The sequence below is a fragment of the Peromyscus leucopus genome, chromosome X (genome assembly GCF_004664715.2).
Source record: "Peromyscus leucopus breed LL Stock chromosome X, UCI_PerLeu_2.1, whole genome shotgun sequence".
In the NCBI taxonomy this organism is placed as follows: domain Eukaryota; kingdom Metazoa; phylum Chordata; class Mammalia; order Rodentia; family Cricetidae; genus Peromyscus; species Peromyscus leucopus.
In genome coordinates, this window is record NC_051083.1 from 121,295,089 (window position 1) to 121,315,225 (window position 20,137).

Sequence of the window (20,137 nt, forward strand, 5' to 3'; positions counted from 1 at the left end):
CAGGGCAGCCAGGGCTACACAAAGAAACTGTGTCTTGAAAATAAGCAACCAGGAAAAGGATTTCTATTAAAGAACAAAAGAAACACTCGAAAATAATTTTTTGAGACATCTCCATAGGATAGCTTTGAACTTAGGCAATCCTCTGGCCTGTCTCTTGAGTACAAAATTTTAAAAAGTATGCCGGGTGGTGGTGGCGCATGCCTTTAATCCCAGCGCTCGGGAGGCAGAGTCAGGTGGATCTCTGTGGGTTCGAGGCCAGCCTGGTCTCCAAAGCGAGTTCCAGGAAAGGCGCAAAGCTACACAGAGAAACCCTGTCTCGAAAAACCAAAAAAAATAAATAAATAAATAAATAAATAAAATAAAATAAAATAAAAATAAAAAGTATACCACCACATTACTGCTAAAATGCATTTGAAAAAAATCAAAGATGTGGGCTGAAGTGTAGTTCAGGGGTAGAAAACTTATGAAGTCCCTGGGTTCAATCCTTAGCATTCTTCCCACCCCCCAAAAGTTAAAAAGATAAGGATGTTTTTTACTGATATTATCACATTGGAATCTTCCCAGTCACCCCTCAGGGTGACAGAGTTTCATTCATTCTGTAGCCTTACCTGGCCTGGGACTGTCTATGTGGATCAGGCTGGCCTTGAACTCAAAGAGATCCTCTTACCTCCCAACTACACTGGGATTTTAATAAAGAACATCAAACAGACATAAGCACTCCATATAAAATACAAGTTGAAGCTTTTGGAGTTGACTGATTAAATCACATTATTTTCCGGCAGTTCAGCCTCCTTATTTAGAGTAAGGAATGCTGGGAAAGGCAGTCCCATGCACCCCTAGGAATAGTCCCTGGGCTTGCACTTTGTGGAAGGATAAAGAGCAGGTAGTGCAGGCACCTAGTTTATGGTCTGGGCTTGGTCTGTGTCTCACTCCTTTTTAAAAATATTTTTTTTCTTGTGGTTTAGAAACCTTGGTTGCATTGCTTCTCGGCCTTTTGGCTAAGATCAAGTGTAGAAACCTTGGTTGCCATTTTACCTTTAAATATCTTAAGGATATTATCCTATTCTCCTTTGTTTTCATTATTTTTTATGGGAAATCTTTCAGCATATTTACATTCTCTAGTTTATCCTTCATATAGTATCTATTTTTTTTCTTCTTAAATGGAAAAAGTTAGCTTCTATAAAGACGTTCTCTTGGTACTGGTTTTAAGAAGTTTATGATGTACATTTACATGGTTTGCTGCATCTTTATTGTTTCTGAAATTGTTGGCTATCCTTTAAATGGTTTTTATGCTACCCTCTTCTCCCTCAAAGGATAATCCACACTACACATCCCTTTAATCTTGGAACAGCTCTACAACTCTCAAATGATACACAAACATTCTGGAGAAGCTGTGCATCTCACTTTGTTCCTAACCTCTGTCAGGAACCCCTCCCCTCTCATGGGCTGTAACTCATGTTAGCCTCAAATTCTTGACTATCCTCCAGCCTTAGCCTCTTGACTGCTGGGATGACCCATATGAGCCATTTCTCATGGCAAGACCATCCCTTGGTATGATTCTCATGAAACATAGTATTGCTGCATTTGGATGGATCAAATCTTAATCTGTAGTCCTTAAGTAGGGAGAAGAAACTATGGGGTCTCACATGTAGAAAGTGGAGTCTGGAGTCTAGAAACAAGAACATAAATGTACATCCAAGTAACTCATTTTTATGCAGGTGCAAGAAAATTATCTTAAAGTGGTGATGAGATTGTTTAATAAAAGCTAGATGACTATAACTTGTGTATACTGTGTGAAGATGTATTGCTGTGATTAGTGTAATGAAAAGCTGAATGGCCAATAGTTAGGCAGGAGGTATGGGCAGGACTTATAGGAAGAAGAAAGGTGGTATTGCCAGCCAGACATCAAGAGGAAACAGGAGGTACAAGATGGAAGAGAGGTAACCAAGCCACATGGTAGAGCATAGAGTAATATAAGTGGGTTCTTTTAAGTTAAACCGGGTGCTAGGGAAGTTCCCAGGAATCCACAAAGATGACTCCAGCTTAGGCTACTAGCAATAGTGGAGTGGAGATGGTGCCTGAACTGGTTTACTCCAGTAATCATATTGGTGAATACCCTAACTGTCATCTTACAGGCTTTCTCCAGTAACTGATGGAAGCAGATGCAGAGATCCATAGCCAAACACTGTGGTGAGCCACAAGAATATATTATAGAGATTCAGCTGTGTATTAAAGCTATACTTTGACCACCCAAGGGTCTGCCAAAAGGCAAGCCACTTAATATGAACATTTGGTGCTATCCAGAAATTCTTTCATGCCCAAATATTTCCAGAACATTTGGCTAACAGTTCAGCTCTGCTCAACTTCAAGGTAACTAACTCCTCCACCCCCCAAGCTTAGGAGACAAGCTGGCTAGAGACACATAGCTTTGTTTCTTGTGCTAATGAAGCTCAGACCATCCTCTAGCCTTGAGGCCTAGTGGCTCTCCAGAGCAAATGACTGTGAATAAAAGAGGTTTTTACATATCAAGGTAGAAGGTAGAGAAACATTCCTGAGGAGGCAAAGAACTCTGTTTCCAGGGGGAGAAGGGGCAGGCATTTTCTGTAGAAGTGGACAGAAAGGCATAACCAGGGAGAAGAGAAGAACACAGAGGTAATGTAGATGGTAAGGCAGAACTTTTGAGCCAGGAGTAGAGAGTAGTAGAGATGGAGAATGAAGAAACAGAGGATGAAGATGAGGCTGGAAGCATAAGAGCTTAGTCGTTAGCAGGACTATGAGAGGGAGCTGGATGGAATTGAAGCTATGTAGACAGGCTTTCATCCCAGAGAAATAAGTAGATGGTTAAGGAGCTTGGTGCATCTAGAGTTATTCCTGCCCTGAATGCCTGATGGAGCTGTAGCTATATTGATAGAATTTTGTCCTAGAGGAATAAAGTTAACAGACATAAGAGCATAGTGTATGTAGATTTTTTCCCCTCAGATATCCCATACCAGACATAGTGAAATCCCTGGGACCCCTGGGTAATCAATAAAATACCAGGTCAAGCTCCAGGAGTCTAGGCGAAGAGAGAGAAGAGGGATTCTATGAGCAAGGGCCATTAAGATCATTATGGGGAAACCTACAGAGACAACCAAACCAAACTAATGAGAACTCATGAAATTTAGACCAACACCTGTGGAGCCTCTACAGGACTGGACTAGGAGACTTCTGTATAAGTGAAACAGTTGCATAGCTTGATCTGCTTAAGGGGCCCCCTGGCAGTAGGATCAGGATCCATCCCTGGTGCATGAGCTGGCCTTTTGGTGCCTACTACCTATGGTGGGACACCTCACACAGCCTTGAGGCAGGGGCGAGTCTTGGACCTGCCTCTACTGAATGTTCCGGGTCTGCTGACTTCCCTTGGGAGGCCTTACCTTCTTGTAGGAGGGAATGAGGGGTGGGTTGGGGGAGGGAGGCTAGAGGGGCAGGAGGAGGAAGATGGGGATCTGTGATTGGTATGTAAAATGAATAAAAAAATTTCTAAAAAAAGTGCTAGTGGGGGACAAGCCTAAGCTAAGGCAGAGTATTCATAATTAATAATAAGTTTCCATGTCATTATTTGCATGTAGGCAGTCTAAAGATAATCCAACAAGAAAGCTTGCTACAGTAACTCCATGTTTACTGCTAGAAACCAAATCTTTGAGTTTGGGGAAGGAAGGGTGGGATAGTGTGCTGTACTTCACATCAAATTTGTCTAATTTTCATTTATCATTTCTTCAAAATAAATTTTCAATTCCCCTTTGAGTCTTTTTCTTGAGGTGTCCAACTAATTATGATTTGGTTTCAAGTTGCCCCATACATTATTACAGCTCTACCTACCATTTTTAGTCTTTAATAATCAGATCTTTTTGCTGTTTGTATTTGAAAAGCACACACTGCTATATCTTCAAGTTCATTTGAGATTTTATTGTGCCTTCGATGTCTGTATTCAGCATGTTTGACTTTTCTTTTTTCTTAAACATATGAAATAGTTACAATAACTGTTTCAAAGTCCTGGCCTATTAACTTTATCATTTATGTCAGTTTTAATCAATTGATTTTTTTCCTCCTCAGTATCAATCTTAATTTCATGCTTCTTCACATGCCTGTTAAGTTTGATTGGATATCACACATTGGTTTGTGAATTCACCTTGTTGCATTCTGGATATTTGTAATTCTATAAATAAATAGCCCTGACCATTCTGCTGGAACATAGTTTTGGAAACAGTATCATCTTTTGGAGTATTGTTTTGAATTTCCTTGGGAAAGCAGTGCTTAGTGTTTGCTAATATTACCTCATTACTTAAGCAAAATTCCTTAGAACACTTTACCTCCTGCCTCATAAATCATGAGGATTTTTAGTCTGACTCATAAGAAAAAGTATGTCTAGCCTCGTCTGGGCTCTGGGGTTTCCTTCCTAAGGAGCTATCCACTTCTGATATTCCATCCTGCAGATTCTAGCTTACATGTTCCTCCCTGCACTGCCAGATCTATATACTCAAGGAGACTGTGCCCCAACCCCTGTGCATTATAGCCTGCATTATCTCCCCAGGTAGTTAGTGGAGGCAATTAAAGTGTTCGCCTCATTTGCTTTCTATTTCTCTGAAATCACTGCTCTCCATCGCCTGATGTCCAATGTTGTTTCATAGAACTCATATGAATCTTTCATTATAGTATAATACAAATCCAGTCCCTATTGTTGTATTATGACACAGAGTAGCAGCTCTATAACCCCAAATATAAATTCTAAGTTGCCTAGGCATGACAGTTGTTCCCAAATTTCAATCTTATTCAAGTTCAAATCAAGATTAAAGGACTGTGGGACCCATATTTATGTTTATATAGACTACTTCCATACAACTGAAAATACTGAGCAAAATTCCAAAAAAAATTTCTTTTTGTTTGTTAATATATAAGTAATTTCTTTGTTTCCTTATTTATGATTTTGAACTTTCCTATCATTTATGAAATACATATGAATTGCATTATCTTTATAATTAGAAAATGTGACAAATACTTAAAAATATGCTTTGGACTACTAAAAATAAACACATGTTCTCTAGATTGTTTACAGTTCTGACCAACGTCTTGCTGGAGTCTACCCAGCCTTTGGCAAGCCTACTGCTTGTTTAACTAGAAAGAAAAAAGAAGATGCAATCCAATTAGTAAGCCATGATTAGTCATCCGACTTCCCCCACAGTTTCAAATATAATGCTGTACACAGAAGAAACCGTCTGATTTTTAATGCCCTCAACTCAAAAAATCATTTGAAAACGAATATTATATTTACCCCTAGACTGTCCTCTCAAAGACATAGAGTTGCATCTGTTACTATATAGAGAGACTATACTGAGAAAAGGGATTTCAAGGACCACTTTGTAATTACAAGTGCTGCTCTATCTGTCTTGTAAAATCACATAAAGCATCAGTTACATTATAAAAATATGTTCATCAGACAGTGCTGCCATTAATTCCAAACTGTGCTAAAAATATACTTGTTACTTCTTGATTTTCTACAAACTATTCAACATTTCCTTAAGAGCAATTAGCATTTTCTTTCATAAACTATCAGTCAACCTATGCTTTCTTTTTGTTAATAGAATATTTTATTTTAATGTTTTCAGTTATCATACAAATGAGACATTTTCATACATACATATCATTTTACTTTGTTTGTACTCATTCTCCACTGTCCTTCCCCCATATCTGGGTGGTTCTCTCCCTCACATTCTTTCTGCTTTCATATTGCCTGTATTCTATTATCCTCTCTTAGCTCTTGTCTTGTATTTCACCTCTCGTAGTTGTCCCTTTTTACTTTTATAACTTCCATACATGCATACATACATAAATCTAGATTTACTACATGAGAATAAACATGTTTTCTTAAGTTAATGCACTAATATTATTCACAAGGAAATGTAAAACTGCTATGATTCCTAAGTTTATTAGTGCTTTTCAGCTGCACATATTATATAATTGCATCACACACTTATTTCCTACATTTAATGCTGTACCAGTTTAATGTTTTCATTCAAACATTGTACTAATGATGTTATAACTGGTCACTTATATGATTCCATGTGCTTTCACCACAGCATAATTTGTTCCTTTATTTTTCCTTTTAGAAGAAACAATCTATTGATCCAGGTCAACATTTTGTCTTTATTCTTTGGATGAAGGCTGTCTTACTGGAACATATCAATACCCAAGTTTCAGCAAATTATTTTGACTTAAAGGTATCACTACTACTTTCCAGCTATAAACTAGGTACATATTATTTGCAATACAATTTCATTATAATATTTAGATTTTTCTTATTGTTGTTTTAATTTGAGGGTTTTGGTTTTATCAGCTGAGGCTCACTGTTTAGCTCAAAATGACTTAGAACTCACTACATAGACAAAGCCATCTTTGAATGGCTTGTATATGCCAAGATTATGGGCATATGCCACTACGCTAGGATTAGATTTTGCTGTTTTGAAATACAAGTTCATTTTTTTCCAAAAAAAGGAAAATTAAGGGAATTAATAAGCAAAATATCTTTACCAATACCATTTTACCACCAACATTCCATATTTAACAGCAACATTTCCTTGCTGTGAAGTGGTTATCCGTTCTGTTATTACCTTGTTTCATTTTGTATTCATTTGATACAGATATAACTTATTTACTTATTTTTGCATGCTTTTAAACAATTGAAAGCTAAGAACAGTCCTAAGACATTTTGTCATTTATGTGATTACTTTAGATGTCCAGCCATTTTTGTCCTTTCTGCACATTTGTTATCTTTTTTAATATGTGCACACATTTTTCTATAGTCTTTAATTTTTCAGCAATACTTTAGCTTTTTTGTATATTTATTAGTGCTGTTGGAGATTGCTAGGGCCTTGTGTATGACCCAACAAGGTTTATTATTTTTTCAAATAAACATTTTTGTTCAATTGATAGTATTTATTGTATTTCTAATTTCAATGATATTAATTTATACTTTTATCTCTGTTATTACTGTCTTCTTGCCTTCAGTTTAATTTACTTATGTATAAAGTTTCTTAAAGTTAAAGCTGATATCATTAAATTAAGATGTTTCTTCCATTTTAATACAAGCATTTAATGACAAAAATTTCCTGTTAAGTAATTTTATCTGAATCCCACTAATTCTGACACAGTGTCATTCAGTAGAAAACATTATATAATTTCCCCCAATTTATTTAAAGTATGGTTTAGTAAAAACTGTACGTCATGTAATTTTGAGAGGTCTGTGTGTGGACCTTCTATTGTAAGAAATAATACTGGTAAGGGGGGCATTTGCTCCTAATATGTTGAACAATATATGAAAGTCACTGATGACTCCTGAGAAATATATTGAAGATAGGAAATGATGGGAAACTTCTCCTTCTTCTAGCAAACCATGCCCTATCCTTAGAAAGATAATCTAAGGAAGGAGGATCATTATTCTAAGCACTGGGGTCACTGTCTATTTAAATCCCAGGGTGAATGTACTTTCAAATTTACTAGTGATAGTGTCATCTGTAATGCGGTTAGTATACAGCTTAGCTACATGAATTGAGTGAGTAGCTTAACCGGTATGCTGGCCAGGTCACTTGAATCATTCAAATTGAGCTAAAACAGTAGTGGAACTATATTTGCATTTAATATCTGCTTCCAAAAGATAAGTAATTTGTTTCTCAGCTACATGTAACTGAAAGGGAAGTTGGCTAAGGCTTAAATTAGTCTTACAAGTTTATGTCACATTATTTTTTTACTCAAAATATATAAATATGTAAATAGATGATAGATAGATAGATAGATAGATAGATAGATAGAAGATAGATAGATAGATAGATAGATAGATAGATAGATAGATAGATAGATGATTGATAGGAAGGTAGGCAGATAGATGATAGATAAGACAGGCAGACAGACAGATAGATGGATAATAGTTAAAGGGTTTCATTGACATTTAAATTAAAACATTTCAACCAATCTCTTGGACCCCATCAATAGTATGAAAGTAACCCAGTTGTTACCAGACATATGACTTAAAAGGCAAGTAAAATTAAGTTGTAGTGCTCACAAAATAATTTTATATTCAATTCAGAAATTATTATGCAATTCTAAAGGGTTTTCCTCTGTGTCTGTTTTCCAAAAGAGATATCACAAAAGCCAAGTTACATAATCAGGTAGTTAGAACAGTCTCATGATTTGGTATATTGAAACAAAGGAATAACTTCTTGCTGTGAGTAAAAGAAACGTTGAGCCACACTTACCCATATACTTAAAGTATGTTGTGGGATTTTTACTTTCCACTTCCTGGATTTTTGTTTTGTTTTGTTTGTTTTCTGTTTTTGTTTGGCATTGGAGAGACAGCTGAATCACGACTTGATATATAACACTGTCATCAGGAAATCACAGCGTAGCTGTCAAAGACACTTGTTAATTTTCTCAATGGCACCTCTTAATATTTTTTCCATGTGAACTTGCATAATGTGGAGAAAGTTTGAGAAATTTTAATTTGCCAAGACAATCCTCCTTATACATGCTCACAACTCATATGTTTGGTTATAACTTCAAGGTGTTAATAGTTGTTTCCCTGTTATAGACTGAACTATAACCCCACAAAAGAGATTAACATCCTAACTCTTAGCACCCGTGATTATGATTTTTGAAAATATATGAAAGGCATTAAAGTGAACCCTAATTCGGCATAGCTGGCATCTTTATAAAAAAGAGGTAAATAATGTGGAACACAGACACAAAAGGAGATTGCTATGTGAACATGAAGGCAAAAGAATGCAGTATCCATATGACATATACCTCCAAAGATCTCTTAGTGGGTGACACAGAATTTACCGTACTCTGTTTTGAATTTGCTTTAGACTAGCAATCTTCTTACTGCCTTCTGATTTCTTTATTATAAAATAGTATGTATTGTATTTGTCCTGTCAGCAATAGAATCTTACAGACAACTTCTTTCCTAGGTTTCACAGTTCCATAGTTGGGTAAGAATTTTGCCTAGAGTAAATCATACCAAGAGACTTACCAATAACTTATTTAAATGTTTTAGATGATGAAATTTGAGGTTTTCTATATCAATTATATAGTTGATATTTTGGATTTAAAGCTGATGCTAGAATAGCATGAGGCTTTGGAAGATATTAGGGCAGAGTTAATGTATTTGGGGCATGAGAAAGACCTGGATTTTGGGAAGGCAGAAAGCAAACTGTTCTTAGGTAAATTGCATCCCTGTAAAAGACATGGTTACAGTCTATCTCCTAGTACCTGTGGAAGTGAGCCTAGTTAGAAATAGATTCTTTGTAGATAAAATCAAAATGTTAGGTTATGTGCTCATCCAATATGACAAATGTCCTTAGGAAAAGAGGTGTTATAATGTGAAGATGGAGACACTGACCATGCCATGTGCAGATGGCATCAGATAATGGAGTAATGCAGTTTACACAAGGAATGATCACTGAGAGGGAAGGAGGGAGAGAGGGTGCAAGAGGAGCAGGGGAGGGAGTTTCTCAGAAAACTCAAATGGAGCCAACACTAGAGACACCATGGGTTTGAACTTCTATACAGAACTGAAAGAATAAATTTTTATTTTTATTGTTTTATTTTTGCTGCCCATTCTATGTTCCTTTGTTTTGTTATCCATTAAAATTCCTAATAAGTTCACCCTTAAAATTCTATCTGTGTTTTTTCAGTAGCCTGTGAAATCTAGAATCTGCCTAATGCCTCGTAGCAAGGTGCTTTGAATAAAATATGAACTGTATTTTGCTACAACTTGTGCAACTTAGGGTGAGTAATATTATACCTTTTAGGAACCTCACATAATTTAGTGAACTACTAAAGAATGTGCTTTGAAATTGGGAAAACCTGGTAGCAGACATTTCGTTTCAGCATTCTGATTCTCCATCTGACTAACCTTTGCTTACTCATTGAATAATGTGTTTGTGCTTTCCATGAGCAGAGGGCTGAATATCAAATTTGCAGCTGACTCACTATTTAACGCATAGTCCAATACACCCTTAAAAATGCCAGGTTGAAAAAAACTTGGTAACATAAAATTCAGGAAATGATCAGAAATAAACTTTTGCCAATGGAACTGCTCAAATGATGTCCTAATTTGCTTACTGTTGCTGTGGTAAACACCATGACCAAAGGCAACTTGGGGACAAAAGAGACCATCTATTTGACTTACACTTCCAAGTACCAATCCATCACTGAAAGAAGTCAAAGCATTAACTCAAGAGAGAACCTAGCAAACAAACTCCAGAGGAACACTGCATACTGGGTTGCTTCTCTAGCTTGCTCATCTGCTTTTGTTGTACAGCCCAGACCCATCTAGCTAGGGATGGCACTGCCCACTGGGCCCTTCCACAACAACTAGAAATTAAGAAATGCCTCAGAGTCAATTTTTCAATTGAAGTTTCCTCTTTCCACATGGCCCTAGTTTGTGTCAAGTTAACAAATATGAATTAGAACAATTGAGTAACTTCTGAGGTTAACCAATATATATACCTGGTCTTCACCCCTACATGTCAATCTTTTAAATGTGGAAAATACATGAGTTTAAAGATGTATGAGTTCATAAGTCAAAATTCAAACATCATAAAACAGTACATCAAATTGTTTTGAGGTCAAAATATTTGCTTTAAATATATGAAATAAAGCAGATTTCACAATGTTGTCTAAAGGAGGAGGAGGAGGGAGAGGAGGAGGGGATAGCAAATACTTATACATGAAGTATGTGGGAGATTGGGAGAAAGAAGATAAGCTTGAGACCAGTCTTAGCAACATAGTGAGACTCTGTCAAAAAAAAAAAAAAAAGTAAAAGAAATAATGGTTGCATTCCATTCCTATAATCCCTGATCTCAGAGGCTTCCCTAATCCAAAGATAAGTAGTTGTTTCCATTAAATTTGTTTTCATTTTCATTCTAGGTGGAAATATTCCACCTATCAACTGTGAGACTAGGGATCTCTCCTAAAAAAGATGTCCCCACTCTTGCTTTTGTGAAACATTCACTTCAAACTTTATTTTGAACAATGATGAACATGGCCTTTTAGTTGGGAAAGAAAGAAATAAGTGAATATGGATATCAAGAAATAATTCACTCATAAAAGATTTAGTGTGGGGCTGGAGTGATGAATGAGCCATTAAGAGGGTTTGCTGCTCTTACAAGGGACTAGAGTTTGGTGACTAGCACCAGTGTTGCACAGCTCACAACAGTTCAGGCAATCTCTCTCCCCTCTTCTGGCCTCCATGGATACATGCACCACACACACACACACACACACACACACACACACACACACACACACACATGTATACATACGAGAGATCGAGAGATAGGTAGGTAGATAGGTAGATAGATAGATAGATAGATAGATAGATAGATAGATAGATAGATAGTTACTAAGTCTTGAAAAAAAGATTTATCAAGTACTTGATATATGTCTACTACCCTGTTAGACAATGAGAGACAAATTATGTATGGTTCCTATTCTCAAGAAATTTTGCTGATATGAAAAGACACACAAAGTGAAAATTTTGGTATATGATAATAAAAGTTATCTGAAATAACTCAGGATGGAGGATTGATGTCCTATAGGAGATAGGGACAAGCTAAATCTTTAAAATAGTAATTAAATTCTAAGGATATAATTTGCATGAACTAAACTACATGTAAAAAATATGCTGCATATATTACATGTACAATTGAAAAGTATTTTTTGTTGCTCTGAATTAAGATCTAAATAAATGTCTTATATTTATACTTTCTAAATTTGTCTGTTTTATATATGGATAACGGTATATTTCTATGTTGTGGGAAAGTCAAGTTTATGAAATTCTCTCTCTCTCTCTTTGTGTTGTGCTTTTTCATTTTTTGATTTTTTTTGCCTGTTTGTTTTCTAAAAAGAGAGAGAAATAATGAGAAAGAGAGTTGGGTGGGTGAGGAGGTAGAGAGGTGGAGAGGATCTGGAAAGCGATGTGAAAGGGGAAAATAATGATTAGAATATATTGTATGAAAAAATATTTTCAATAAATAATTCAACAAAAAGACATATGTTGTAAGATAGTGCTGGGTATATATCAGATCATGAAAATGTAGTTTTCCCCAATGAGACACTTGTACTTACTTCTGATAGGTTCTTAGTAGAGCAATAGCCTAAGCAGACTTCTCATTTAATGTGTGAGAATTCTAACAACCCAGGGCAAATTCACTGAAATGTATACATGTGGGCACAGAGAAAATATAAAAATTGTCTAAAGTTGGCTCAATCTAGCAGAATTAATGGTAGTTTAAAATGACTGATAATGATGAAGATAAGAAGATGGAAGAAACTTTCAGAAGCAAAATTTAGGTGTTTTGATGGCTGAATAATTGGGGTATTAAAAAGAGGAAGTTTAGGATTATCCTAAATTATCTTATTCTAATGACTAGTTGGAGGTGACTGTAGTTTATTTTGTTATGTTCTTATATTGGACATGTTAAAATTGGTAGTGTTTTAAAATTGATGTTTGAAATTTGCTTCTCTGTAAATATGAAATACATTCTCTTGAGTTTCATTTTCAGTGACAAAATGGGAATGTCTGTATACCTAGTTCTTGCATTTTCTTTGAAAAAATATATTAAGTAAGAAATAAATTGTTTAGTTCTCATGGGCCAGACAGCTATGAATGACTGGTCTATGATGACAATACATTCTGAGACTCATTAGGATATTGTTAAAAACTATAAAGTCTAGAAAGCCAATAACACTTATTCTTGAAGTTGGTGGAATTAAAATCATTCTGAAAGGAAATTGTCCCTCAAGATTCTTCTAATATTGACTATCAACAGTAAAAACAAGATTTTGTAAGATTAATGTATAGTTATGGTTAAAGACCCATGGTAAAGTTCTAGCTTATTTGTAGCATTATTTCCTAGGTAATACACTTGATTATAATTTGAGGAATTGTATCTAAGAGACCAAAGTGCAGAAAAAAAAGCTAAGAATCAATGTATATTATAAAATGCACATGCCATTTTCATCACAAAGTATGGTCCATGTAAATACTAAGATGATTGTTGTGCTCTTGTCTGAGATCTGTAAAGGAACTTATTTCATTCTAGTTTAAAATTTCTATTCTCTAATATTGATTGTAGTCTTAGATAGGAAATGAGTTTTTCTAGGTAAACATCAAAGAATGGAATGATGTGGGTGAGAGTTGAACTTCCGATGAACATTTTAACTTGAAGAGACAGACATTTATAGAATAAATAAAAGAGTTATGACCTATGAATCCCTCACATATGGACATCAATAATCCATTGTGGTGACTTAATTGAAAGCTCATGTGACCGGCATAGAACTAAACAATTTATTTGTTACTCAGTATATTTCTTCAAAGAAAACTTATGAAACAATTATATGAGTATCCATTTCTTTTCACTGAGAAAATTGAAGCTCAGAGAATGTATATCATATTTACAGAAAAACAGTAATTTCAAAAGCATACATTTAAGAGTACTATGTTATGTATTACAATACATCATGCATATTAAGAATGTATCAATATAAATGAACATGTACTATCACATGTGAAAATTGGGGGTACATATGCAATTATATATATATACAGGGAATGCAGATCCTGATACATAACTTAATTTACATTTTTATCATTGTCAGAATAACCATTGCTAATTTTATTGTTTGGTATATGATTCATATAATTTGTCAAAAGGACTAGCAGAACATAAATCATTCCTTTTCTGAACAACTATGCAATTAAGTACCCAACATTTTGTTTTGCCATATGTCAATTTGTCTTCCTAGATTTGAGACGCAGAACACAGAGTTGAAAACTGTTTCAAAGCTAAGAAGTTTAATTTAGTGTATATAAGAATTCCTTAATAGTCTTGAAATCTCTGCAGAAATAGCAGGACAAAGGGCATTTCTTCTGTTGCTGGGGAGATAGGGTAGATCTGTAGTGAACCACAGTCATATAATATTTTGCTTTTTTCAGTATTCTTTTTATTTTTTTAATCTTTATGTTACTTATTTTTAAATGTATTCTTGAAATTTTCATACACATATCTTGATCACAATATATCTTGATCATATCCTCACCTCACTCACTTTTCTGACCCACCAACAACCATCTCTCCTTCCCAGCTTCATGATTTCCTTTTATAATTGTTTTTTTAAACCCACTGAGCCCAATTAGTGCTGCCCAATATATTATGGGCATGAAGTAATCCACTGGATATAGGTAACTTTCCAGTAGAAAAGTGGCTCTCCCTCCTCCAGCAGTCATCAATTGCTAGTAAAATTGGGCCTCTGGAATCACTCTAATTCTAGATATGTAGTTGCAGGTTATATCCCTTGTCATCTTTAGGAGTCTGTTATGGTTCGTGGAAGAGACACTGTCAAAATCAGCATACCCCTTGCTGTTCCTCTCCTAAGCTGATTTCTAGTGTGGCTCTGCACAATTGGTTGTCCTACTTTGATGTGGTGCACTGAAGAGAACAGCTCTTTTATGTTCAAATACTTGGTCATCAGTTGGTGGAACTGTTTGGGAAAAAATTAGAAGGTATGGCTGTTGGAGGATGTATGTCACAGAGTGGTCTTTAAAGGCTTCAGATGCTTCCTGCCATCCCCAGTGAACTCTCTGTTTCTGTTTATGGATCAGGATGTGAGCTCTCACATTCTGCTCAATTCCCCACCTGCCTTCTGCCATGTTCCCTACTATGATGGTGATAACTCCTACCCTCTGGAAGTGTAAGCTCCACCTAAACTTTTCCTTCTATATGGTACCTTGGTCCATGGTGTTTTATCAAAGCAATAGAAAAGCAATAATGTACTTAAGTTCTACCCAATTGGTTATTAGGGATACATCTCGGGAAGATGGGTGGTAGTAGGGAAGCCTAATGTGTTGGGAGGTCAAGGCCTACCTGGGAACATAGGATGCAAGAACCAGAGGAGTAAGAAGTTTATAGGGTAGGAAGGAGTGGACCTAGTCTAAGGTATGGATGAAAGATCCAGAGCTAGCAGCCTGGCAGCACACAGAAGCAAAATCCCAGAGAAGCTGGGAGGCCTACAGGATGAGAGGAATTCCCACCTAGCATCTCAGGGAAGTGAGATCACAGAAGACAAGATAAACAAAAAGCACCAGATGGCCTGTGGCATGGAAGGTAAAGGAGCATAGGCTACCTGATGGGTAGGGAAAGAAGTCTCAGAGGACTCCAGCTACCTATGAGGTAGGTAGGATGAGGTCTATTGCAGTATGGAGAAGGAAGAGCGAGGTCTACGAAGTACGAAGGAGAAGCTCACATTCTCTCTTTTAACCACATGTACTCTTTATTTGGTTCTTCCAATTTGCCACGCCTCCTCCACCACAGTGCTTTTGCATGTGTGCTTGCCTCCTTCACTAAGACATACTTCTCTTTCACTTTTTCAGTCTATTTGTTTTCCAGAGCTCACTCCAGTACTGTTTCTACAATGCAACTGGCCCTAGACCTCCTTAATGAAATCAAATCTGTTATTCTCAGTTCTACTAGTACACAAGTACTTTTCTTTAATGTTTCCCCCCCCACACACACACACACACAATTCTCTCTACCATTGAAGCCTGGATAACACAGAAGAAAAACCACTTTTGAATTGAATACTCCACCTCATCCAGGGCAAAGACTCCCCGAGGACTGAGATCAACCTGGTAGACTCAGTCCAGGCAGTTCAGTCCCTCCTCCAGACTGAGCCAAGTCCCTGCATAAGCCCCAGGTTTCAAACAGCTATCTCATGCACTGAGCACAGGACCTGGTCCCACTGCCTAGATGCCTCCCAAACAGATCAAGCCAATCAACTGTCTCACCTATTCAGATTGCCTGATCCAGTTGGGCCCCTCAGCCATTGGTTCATAGTTCATGTGTTTCCATTCATTTGGCTATTGTCCCTGTGCTTTATCCAACCTTGGTCTCAACAATTCTTGCTCATATAAACCCTCCTCTTCCTCGCCAATTGGACTCCCAGAGCTCCACCAGGGCCTGGCCGTGATCTCTGCATCCAGTTCCCTCAGTCATTGGATGGGTTTCTAGCACGACAATTAGGGTGTTTGGCTATCCTATCACCAGAGCAGGTCAGTTCGGCTGTCTCTTGACCATTGCCAGCAGTCTATTGTGGGGGCATCTTTGTGGATTTCTGTGGGCCTCTCCAGCACTTTGCTTCAAACATGGTATGTACTCACTCATAGGAGGATACTAGATGTGGAATAAGGATGACTGGACTGCTACTCACAACACCAAGGAGGCTACCTGGAAAACAGACCCAAGAAAGACACGGGGATACCCCAATGATGGAGAAATGGATAAGATCTACTTGAACAGCCTGGACGTGAGTGGTAATGAAGGCGAGGGTTGAGGAAAGAAAGCTTGGGGAGCGGAGATCCCAGCTGGATCAAGAACAGAGAGGGAGAACAAGGAATAGGAGACCATGGTAAATGAAGACCACATGAGAATATGAAGAAGCAAAGTGCTAGAGAGGCCCACAGAAATCATATCCACTTCTAACTAGAATTAGCATCTAGATTGGATTTTTGAAAACAGAACCAACATGAACAGAATTTGGTTGTAAACAAAGTAGATAAAAATGCCCAAGGGTAGTGGTACAATCCTTTAATCCCAGCACTCAAGAGGCAGAGGCAGGCAGATCCCTGTGAGTATGAGGTCAGCCTGATCTACAGAGCAAGTTCCAGGACAGCCAGGGCTACACAGAGAAACCCTGTCTCAAAAAATGAAAAAAAATAGCAAACAAAAAGTAGATAAAAACATAAATTTTGGCTAGCTGATGGTGGTGCATGCCTCTAATCCCAGCACTCAAGAGGCAGAGGCAATCTGGATCAAGGCCAGCCTGGTCTACAGAGAAAGTTCCAGGATGGCCATGGCTACAAGTAGAAACCCTATCTTGAAATACCCAAACAAACAAACCCATAATTTTTGCGAGTATGTTGAATGTGTACAGGTACATGTTTGTGGAACACATTATAAGTATGTACGTGGAGACCAGAGGTAAACCTTGGCTGTTTTTCTTCAAGTGCTATCCACCTGGTTTTTGAAACAGGGTCTCTCATTGGTCTGAAACTCACCAATTAGGCTAGGCTGGCTAGACGGTGAACCTCTGAGATCTCCTTGTCCCTATCTCTTCAACCGTGATATTATAAATCCACCATTCCCAGGTTTTACTTACTGGGGTGCTAGGGATCTAAGGGAGGTCTTCATGCTTATGCTGCAAGCCCTTTATTGAGACATCTCTCCCCAGGCTGAAAATGTTAACTTTTGATGTTTAGTAATCTCTAGTGCACATTCAATATTTCTTCCAATTATTAATATAGATAACAAGCCAATATGTATGACTTTGTCATTGATAGAAATCACAAATATTTTCATGTATCATGGTTGTTGCTGATACATCAAAATATTATTGATACTTATCATTTCAACTGATAGGCATTATTAGATTTACTATCAGATCATTTAATAAATTAATAATTACATATATTCTTACATCATAATATCTCTATTTGATACTTGTATCAGTATAATTTCTTTTCTTTGTAATCTGTTTCATTTACTTGATCCATTTAAAAAATACTCTGCTAAGCAAAGCCATAGGCTTCCAGTCTTCCAGTGGCATAAAGAGTATTAGGAAGTGCTTTTCCAAGTGCTGATGACCCAACTGGCTCATGACACCTGTATTTGGATACCTCGTGTGAATCTCAAACAAAACTCCAGATTGAGTTTAGCCCTTCTTCCAATCTCATTTTCTCAAATTCATTCTCCTGCATCCTCTATGTCATGAGAGGGATAAATAATCACCTAGTTACCTACATCCAAATCCTGAGCTCTTCCAACTACTCCTTTACATCATTCATCAGTAAGTCAGAGGGAAAACACGAGGCTTTAACCTCTTCAACGTTTCTCATATTCATCCATTTTTCTTCATTCTCAACACCTCAATTTGGTAACCATGTTCTCTTTTCTTTCTAAATAATCTCCCCACAAACAGAGTGAGTTCCTTCCTAATCTGTTCTTTCCATCACTATTAGAATGATAGTTTTCCACTGGACTTAACATGAATAGCACTTTACATCATGATACTTGTGCACCCTACTTGGAATAAGTTCCTGAGTACAAGGACTTGTACTTTGGTAACTTGGGGTTTATAGCATTAATCTTGGTGTCAGGTGTATAAAAATACTCTATAAATGGTGTTTGTGTGAACTCAAGTTCTCTGGAAAAGCTACATCTATATTAAAGATCCTGCAGACTGTTTGACCTTGGCTAAATAGAGTCTTATGACTATATACATAGAATGGTATAAGTGAAGAGCCAAATTTAGTCATTTTATCCTGTTTTTAATATTTTTATTAATTAAATTTATTTTTTGTCAACTTCATACATGTTTAAAATGCATTCTGATTACTCTTGCCCCCAGTGCTGACTAGTTTTTTTTGTTTTTTTGTTAACTTGACACAAGTTAGAGTCATCTGAGAGGAGGGAACCTCAACTGAGAAAATGCCTCCATAAGATCAGGCTGTAGGGAATTTTCTTAATTAGTGATTGATGTGGGAGGGCCTAGCCCATGGTGGGTGGTGCTACCCGAGCAGGTGGTCCTGGTTCTATAAGGGAGCAAGCTGAGCAAGCCATAGAGAGCAAGCAACTAAGCAGCACCACCTCCGTGGCTGCTTCAGTGCCTGCCTTCAGGTTCTTGCCTTGAGTTTCTTCCCTAATTTTCCTTCATGATGGACTGTGATGTAGAACTGTAAGTAGAATGAACGCTTTCTTTCCCAAGTTACTTTCGGTCATGATTTTATTACAGCAAAAGAAAACCCTAACTAAGAATCCCCTCCTTATCTCTCTTCCCCCAGACTGAAATGGATAGTGTTGTTGTTGTTGTTGTTGGGAATGTTGGGGTTGTTTGTGACAGGGCCTTAGTGTGTAGTTCAGGTTGACCTCAAATGCATGAGCTTTCTGCATGGATTCCAAATGCTGGGATTATGGTAATGTACTATCAGCCCGACTCTTTAATCCTTTTAATAGTCATGTACAGGCTTGAGAGATTGTTCAGCAGTTAGAGTGCACACTGCTCCTGCAAAGAACCAAGTTCAGTTCCCAGCGGCACATTGGGCAGTTCATAACCATCTGTAACTCCAGCTCCAGGGGAATCTGCTGCCTCTGGCCTCCAAAAGTCATATCCTTTTAATACTCAAATCTATTCCATCATAATTAATCCCCAAAGCCTCAACTTGTTCCAATATCAATTCTAAAGTTTGTTCTAAACATCATTCAAATCAGAAATAAGTGAAATTCAATGTCTAATTCATCCAAAGCTAAAGTTTCTTTATGACTCTGAGTATATAAACCAAAGTTATATGCTTTCAAAATACAGTGGTAGAAAAGATGTAAAAGATGTAAATTAAAAATTTACTACTAATGAATTATAATGAAATTAAAAATTTTCTTGTTATACATAAAATATTTTATTCTGAGCCAAACATGAGTGGCCATGGCCCCAAACCATTATTCTAGTTATTCAGATTGTCATGTTTTGTCTTGTAACAGGCTAATGTGAACTTTTATGCTCACAAAGAAATACATAATTAGAAAGACAAATATAGCAAGTTTTCACTCAAATACATAATATAGATTTAAATTGTGTGTATGTTATATGTGTGTATGTGAGTATACTGATTGATTTTTGTCAGCTTTATAAAAACCTAGACATATCTGGGAACATGGACTCTTATTTGAGAATATGCCTCTATAAAACTGGCCTGTAGGCAAGTCTGTGGGGCATTTTCTTGATTAATGTCTGATGTGGGAGTGTCTTGCTTATTGTGGGTGGTATCACCCTGGTCAAGTGATCCTGGAAGTTATAAAGAAAGCAGGGTGACAGTTCTCTATTTATTTCAATGTTTTTCTGCTACTTTTCAATAATGCTGCAATAAACACTTGTGTATATAGATAATTAAGAATTAACCGAGTCTAAATTTTTATGAGGGATAAGTCTTTTGGAGATTAAAAAAAATACAGTAAGGAACACTATTTACTGCAAATATGTCATGTGAATGCGG

General features: G+C 36.8%; 1 pseudogene; it reads left to right on the forward strand.

Annotated features, from left to right (window-relative positions):
- Positions 1–978: 978 nt before the first annotated feature.
- LOC114707235 lies at positions 979–1,101 on the forward strand (annotated as a pseudogene).
- The last annotated feature ends 19,036 nt before the right edge of the window (positions 1,102–20,137 follow it).